This window comes from Myodes glareolus, chromosome 11 (genome assembly GCF_982192425.1).
Source record: "Myodes glareolus chromosome 11, mMyoGla1.1, whole genome shotgun sequence".
Lineage (NCBI taxonomy): Eukaryota > Metazoa > Chordata > Mammalia > Rodentia > Cricetidae > Myodes > Myodes glareolus.
The window spans coordinates 11,883,230-11,890,003 of NC_142036.1; the positions used below are offsets into that span (position 1 = coordinate 11,883,230).

The 6,774-nt window shown below is 43.7% G+C and overlaps 1 pseudogene; it reads right to left on the reverse strand.

The window, feature by feature from the left end:
• Positions 1-3,879: 3,879 nt before the first annotated feature.
• Positions 3,880-5,865, reverse strand: LOC146892519 (MLV-related proviral Env polyprotein pseudogene; annotated as a pseudogene).
• Positions 5,866-6,774: the final 909 nt, after the last annotated feature.

Consider the following 6,774-nt stretch of genomic DNA (forward strand, 5'->3'; position numbering starts at 1 on the left):
AGTGCCCAGGTATGGTGTCCCTAATTAGAAAGGTAAATAGTCTGAACCTAATAAGATTATATCCAATTCAGTCACTTGTGTTTTTTCCCAATGAACACATAAGATCATGCATACTAAATGTTAGTAATCACAAGTTATCTTCTAGTTGAGGAATAAAAATAAGATGCCTCTACTGACACCAAAAGAATATATTCTAAGTTTTTATAAGTATGATTTCTGATCACTATGAGCCCCAATTCCATTCAAAATCCAACTTATGAATTTTCAGAGACATTTAAATACTTCGAGTATGTGATACCCCATGCTGCCATCATTGATTGAATGTGGACTCACCCTAAACATTTTCCATCTTTTGCCTGGTAGATCTGCAAATTGTGATTCAAAGTATTTCCTGTTTGTCAGTATTTGGAAACTTAGCCAGAACAGGAAAATGTTCCTGAGTATCCATTTCTATTTCTACTAAGAAGCAGAAAACAAACGTCAGTCATCTGAAGGGGAAATGGAAACCTCCTGTGCTTCCTTTTACACTCTCAGGAACCTCTCCCATTTCAACGAAACCTCAGGATTAGGAAGAAAGCCAAGGCCTAGCTGAGAAGCCTAGAGCCTCCAACAGAGCATGGCTCTCCTGGTGCTGCTCCTATGCCTCATAAACTTTCTAACCTGTAAGTGTTTCAGGGTTTAAGGAGAGAGACTGAGGAACACCATGTATGGAATATATGACTAATGATGATGATGCTTGTCCCAGGTGACCTGTCCCAGGTACAGGTACAGATGAAGGAGTCAGGACCTGACTTGGTTCAGCCATCACAGACCAGACCCTGTCTCTCACCTGCATTGTCTCTGTGCTCTCATTAGCCAACTGTCATATACACAGGGTCCACCAGCCTCCAGGATAGGGTCTGGAGTTAATGGGAATAATATGGTATAATGAATACACTGATTATAATTCAGTTCTCAAATCCTAAGTCACCATCATCAGGGACACCTCCAATAACCAAGTTTCCTTAAAACTGAACAGTCTGCAAATTGGAGACACAGCCAGATATTACTCTACCAGAGAGAGGGTAATGAAACTCCAGTGTGAACCTGCACAAAACCTTACTACAGATATTCAGAGCCAGCAGGTGGTACAAAGGGTCAACTGAGACTTCCTGGCACTAACACAAGACATTTCAGTGTGCTGAAACACAGCAGATGCACAAGTCCATGAAGAGTTGGCTTCTCTGTTCCTTGGCTTGCTCTGTGCTTCAAAGTTGTGTTTCTCATTGCACTCTTCTAGAATTAGTCAGTACTAATCTATAAAGCATCTGAATATTTTCAAAGTCCTGTTTTCCACTGCAATGTTTATTTTTCTATGAAATTTACAATCTCAGCTGAACAAGATAGATAGCATCACACAGGACAGTCCTACTGGGCAACGGGCACCAGGTTGAATCTTGAAGAGTCTCAAGGATCATTTGGAGCAGGTAGGGTCCTCTGATCCACAGCAGAGCTTCATTTTATTCTCCAGTTAGAACAGAATTTAGGATTTTGGTAAGAGCCAACAGAGCATGCTGTAATACCCTGGTAGGACGTATAAACCATTAACCTTGATTTCCTCCACTCTCTATATCATCCTCACATAAAACATGAACATCAATTTCATCATTGACCCTGGCTATGCTCTGGTACTCAAACCATAGAAACAATGCTGCTAGATTCAGCAGCTGAGGTTCAGGAGCCTACAAGATGTTCCTGGCTAACACACTCCTCAAGGTGTCCCTGAGCCTCAAGTCCATTTCTGGAAATGCTGTCAAATCACAATGTAGTTTCTATGTCTTAGGGTCTATTCTGATTTTGTCAGATTCCTGGTGTGTTATCAATGTGGTTTAAGGCCAAAATAAAGTACCCTATCCCTACCAAGGTATTTAAACACATTTTAAAAGCTTAGAGGATTTTAGTTTCATCATGTAGATGCATTTCTAGATGCATGGTTTCATCCACACAGTACTTACTTACACTGATTCACTTGCAAATAAGTTTTGAAGTCTCTGCAGTGATATCTGAGTCACAGATTCTTGATCTAAATGTCAGATGTCCCAGCTTGTGGCTCCTGTAGGATTCAGGGAAAGGGTTATGTGTTGTGGGCTATCTTCCATCACATTCTCAGAACCTTCTGGATTAATCTCACTGGAGAACACCAAGTGGGTATTCAAAGCAAAGAGATAACCTTTGTCAATTCAAATGTGATCAAAATAAGGATGTGATGTTGGTCTGTTCACATTGTCATGGAGTCTACAGCATAGCACTCCTCCTCATTCTCTGGGCCTTACATATTCTCCACCCTCTCTACTGAGGTATTCTTTTGGCATGGAGGAGCTGATATAGATCCCCAATAGACCAGAGCACATTCACTGGAATGTGAAATGTTATGTATCTCAGAATTAAGCTTTTCTCCACTACATAGCTTAGCTAACAAAGGCTGAGATCAGCACTAACTATATGTTCAGACATAAATATTTAGAATATATTTACCAATATGTCCAGTCAGCAAAATAACTGAAGCAGGTTCTTCTCCAAGAACTATGACCTCTTCAAGCATGATGGCTTAGAGTATCAGCCATAGATTCATTACTGAAAATTATGCCATCTTCAGCTTTATTCCTCAAATTGTGTGTAATGATGCCTTCAGCCGTGTCATTTTTTATGTATTTCTGGTAGGAAACTAGAGGCAATGGAAATAATTTGTTTTGTTTGAGAAACCTTGGGCTTTTCTTTATGAGTAATCTTCTGTTCCTGACACAGAGCAAAAAATATTGCCCAGGCCATGAAGTTCATTGAAAGATAGGGAAGATGAGCAGTCCTATCACCAAGTTTCATCTCTGTTAGTGACTGTTAGCCAAACTTGAGTAAAAGGTACAGGAGCCTTGATTTGTGACACAATAGTGATACTTGAAACTTGGACTATATTCTACCTCTCCTGAGCCACATCTTCATCTCCACACACACATAATAAAGAATCAGTTTATCAAATAATTGAATTTTGTAAATATGGGGGACATGACTATATTATATTTTGGTTAAAAAAAAATAAAAAGAGGGGTCATCAATGTGAGTCTTTATACAATACTCCTTGACTGGTTCCCAGGACCAGTAATGGGTGATTGCTTGAAGCAAAGGGTAGTATATTTAATAAACCATTCCTTATATTCTGATATGTGGAGTGGATTTCTTTCCTGTCCTCCAATGCTTTTCCTGGACCCTAGTGCTTGGCTATTGTGTTTCCTATACTACTGAAAGACCCCTAATTATGGTGTCTTTCCCTCGGGAACGCCGACGCCCAAGAACCAAGACCAGTCTGCACTGGATGCAAAAGCAAGAGGTACTTTTTAATTGTTCACACGGGTGCCCGCAGACACTACAGCCTTCGGGTGACTGAGGGTCCCAGGCTAAGTTCGGGGCTGATTATATAGCAAGAAGCAGGCTTACAGAAGTGGATGCATTCTCAGTGGTTATTTCAGACAAGACGATGGGGTCAGGTCAGGGGAATGCATGGGAATCAGTTAAGGCTCATTTCAGCACATTCTGGGCTTCCTGCTACCTTTTGTCTTCCTGTAGGCTGAAGGCTGACCTCCAGGTATCTGACCACAGATATCCTGGTTTTTTTTGTTTGTTTGTTTGTTTTTTGTTTTTTGTTGTTGTTGTTTTTTTTTTTTATTTTATCATCAGGGCCCCATCTGGCCTCAGAGTGATTATGCAGGCTTGGGAACAGCTTGACCTGGTTTGGACTATAGTGGCAAAGGAAATTCCCTGAAGCAGGTGGGGGTAGCTACTAGGGCAGACGGGCGGGGGTCTTCTCATTCCCCCCTTTTCTTTAACATAAGTAAAACCATTTACTTATTAGGGAACTTCTGTCTCCATTTGCTTTAAGGCCTGGTATTGGTTGGTCAGCACCAGTGCTTGTATGACCGACAAGCGGTTTTTAACAAACTGGGTCAGGAGATTAAGAATACAGGGACCGAAGGTGAGGGATTAACATTAAGAGAACAAATGGTCCCATCAGGGAGGATATCAAGGTGGTGAACCAAGGGGATCTGTTGTAGATTCCCTCAAACCAACCGTGCTGTGATTCAAACTCTCGTTGTCTCTTGTCTAACCTCTCTTTGAGCTTATCCAAGGTCTCAGTTACTACCCCAGTCTGATCTACATAGAAGCAACATTCTTCCTTTAAGACTGCACAAAGACCTCCCTCCTTGAGGAACAATAGGTTCAACCCTCCTCTGTTCTGTAGCACAATCTCAGATAACGAGGTCAAGAATTGCTTTAAGGGTCTCACTGACTTTTTGATGGCCTTCAGATTCTCATTCATAGCCTGGTGTAAAAACATATATTTGTCTGTGCGTACTAAAGCTGTGGTGCCGGTAGCAATGCCCATAGTTACTCCTCCTATCCCTAATAACATGGCCAGAGTAAGGGACAGTGGTTCCCTCTTGAATTTCCGAGGGGAATCTTCATAATACTGTAACACAGTCTCATCAGAATGATAATGTATGCGTGGCCATAGCTGGACTAACACGCAATAATCTTGGGTCAAATTTAAAACAGCGGCTGACACTCAAGGAATTAACCCAGTACTACATGCTCAATAGGTTCCATCTGGGGGCACCAAGTAATAGTTGCCAGTTGAAATGCTTATGGCCTCGTTGCAAATGCCTAGGGTAGAAGGGGGGGCGTCCGATACAAGTGCCTAATCTGGTCACTTGAGTTAGAGTTAACTGGTGCCCCGTTCCCAGGCATGCACTGGGAGGAGAGCTAGAGTGCTTGGAAAAATTTCCTATGAGGGCTCTGCCCTCATAATATGGTGGACTGGGATTTAGGCACAGCCAGCATTCTTTGTCTTTATCTGGATCTGAGTGATTTAGGGCCTGATATGCCCCTCGGATTAGTTTGAGAAGTCTATCCCTGGTTCCAGGGACCGTGGTCAGGTTTTCAGAAGTGGTTGAGGTGGTAGCAGGATTGGGAGTCCCCGCCAGAGTAACAGAGGCATTAAAGGGGGTGGCCGGTTCCTTGGGAGGAGCCACCAGTTGAGAAGGAGGCTTCTGGTCAGCTAATATATTGGGACCGACTGATTGGACTTGTTGGGCTGGCATAACTTCTCTGGAAATAGCGAATAGGGCTATGGGATCACAGTCATTGTGGTATAAATGGAGACCCCAGCTCCTTGAATTGGCCCAATCAGCCTTTTTGCCCGCCTCTGTGAAATGTATCATCAGTGGATTACACCTGCCTCTTACTGTGGCCCCTGGGCTGCTCCTTTAGTTGAGTCAAAACATGGTCCACAGTCCTTCCTCCCACAGATCTAGGGTCCTGTCCCCTCATATCCTGGGGTGTTTCCCTGTTTCACTGTAATTAGATCCCAGGAGGAGGAAGGCTTTCAATAAGTTGTCCCTGTTGTTTCACAACCCCAGTTAGCACAGAATCCTTCTGAGGGCCCCCACATCTTATTCGGTCCCCCCAGCTGCATCCATGTCCCGGGCAAACATAGAAGGTGTGTAGTCTAGTTTTGACCCTCCATCCCGGATGCTTGCATCCATAGCCAGGGAATGGCTCCTGTTCTGACGAGTCCCAGTATTCTCCCACCAAGTCACATAAGTCTATATATAGGGTGGGAAAGGATGTCTGGATAGGTCCTATTAACATAGTGGTATTTACTGTTTCTCCAGTGATCAGATTATAAATTTTTCAAGTCACCTGATAGGGGGTATGGGGGCTTCTTGGGCTATTGGCACTTAAGGCCCGGGGGAGTAGTAAAATGAAAAACAATGTACGGATCAGGAGCAGACGAGTCTTATCTTTAGAGGATTTTGAGAGTGTTGAAGTTTCCATGATGGTTCTGGATCCAATCCATTAGGAAGTTGTCCCGGTTGAGTGGCCTTGGCGTGCGACACATGGATCCAGGCAGCAATTCAGTTGAATTTAATGCCATGGGTGTAGTTAAGAGCACGGTATAGGGTCCCTTCCAGCGGGGTTCGAGGTTCCGGGTTTGGTGTCTCCAGACCCAGACAGTGTCTCCCATATGGAACGGGTGTGGGACTGCTGGTGCTCTGGTTGCCTCTTGGTAGGCTGTCATGATTGGTTTCCAGATCTCTTGCTGTACCAGTTGCTAGGCCTGCAAATGAGCCTGAAGGCAAGGGGTATCAGCATAATCAGATATGTCCACATCAAAAAATGTTATGGCTGGGGGGTGGTGCGCCGTAAAGAATCTTAATGGGTGTCAGCCCATGTGGGCCTGGGGTGTTCCTAGCTCAATAAAGGGCAAGGGGTAGGAGTCACAACCAATCCTTTGAGTTAGTTGCAAGCGTTAATTTAGATAAAGCCTCCTTAATTGTTCTATTCATTCTCTCTACCTGTCCTGAGCTTTGGGATCTGTATGCACAATGTAATTTCCAATCAATCCCCAATAACTTAGCCACCAGCTGACTTACTTGAGAGACAAAGACAGGCCCATTATCTGACCCCAGTTCCTAGGGCATTCCATATTGGGGGAAAATCTCCTCCAGTAACTTTTTAGTCACAACCTTTGCCATCTCATGCTTGGTTGGGAAGGCTTCGATCCATCCTGAAAAAGTATCTATGAAGACTAAAAGATTCCTGTATCCATATATACCAGGCTTAATTTCAGTAAAATCTATCTCCCAATGGACACCCGGCCGATGGCCTCTCAGGCGGGTTCCTTGACCAACGAGGGCCTTACCAGGGTTGATCTGAGCCCAGGCCCTACAGTTGTCTGTCACC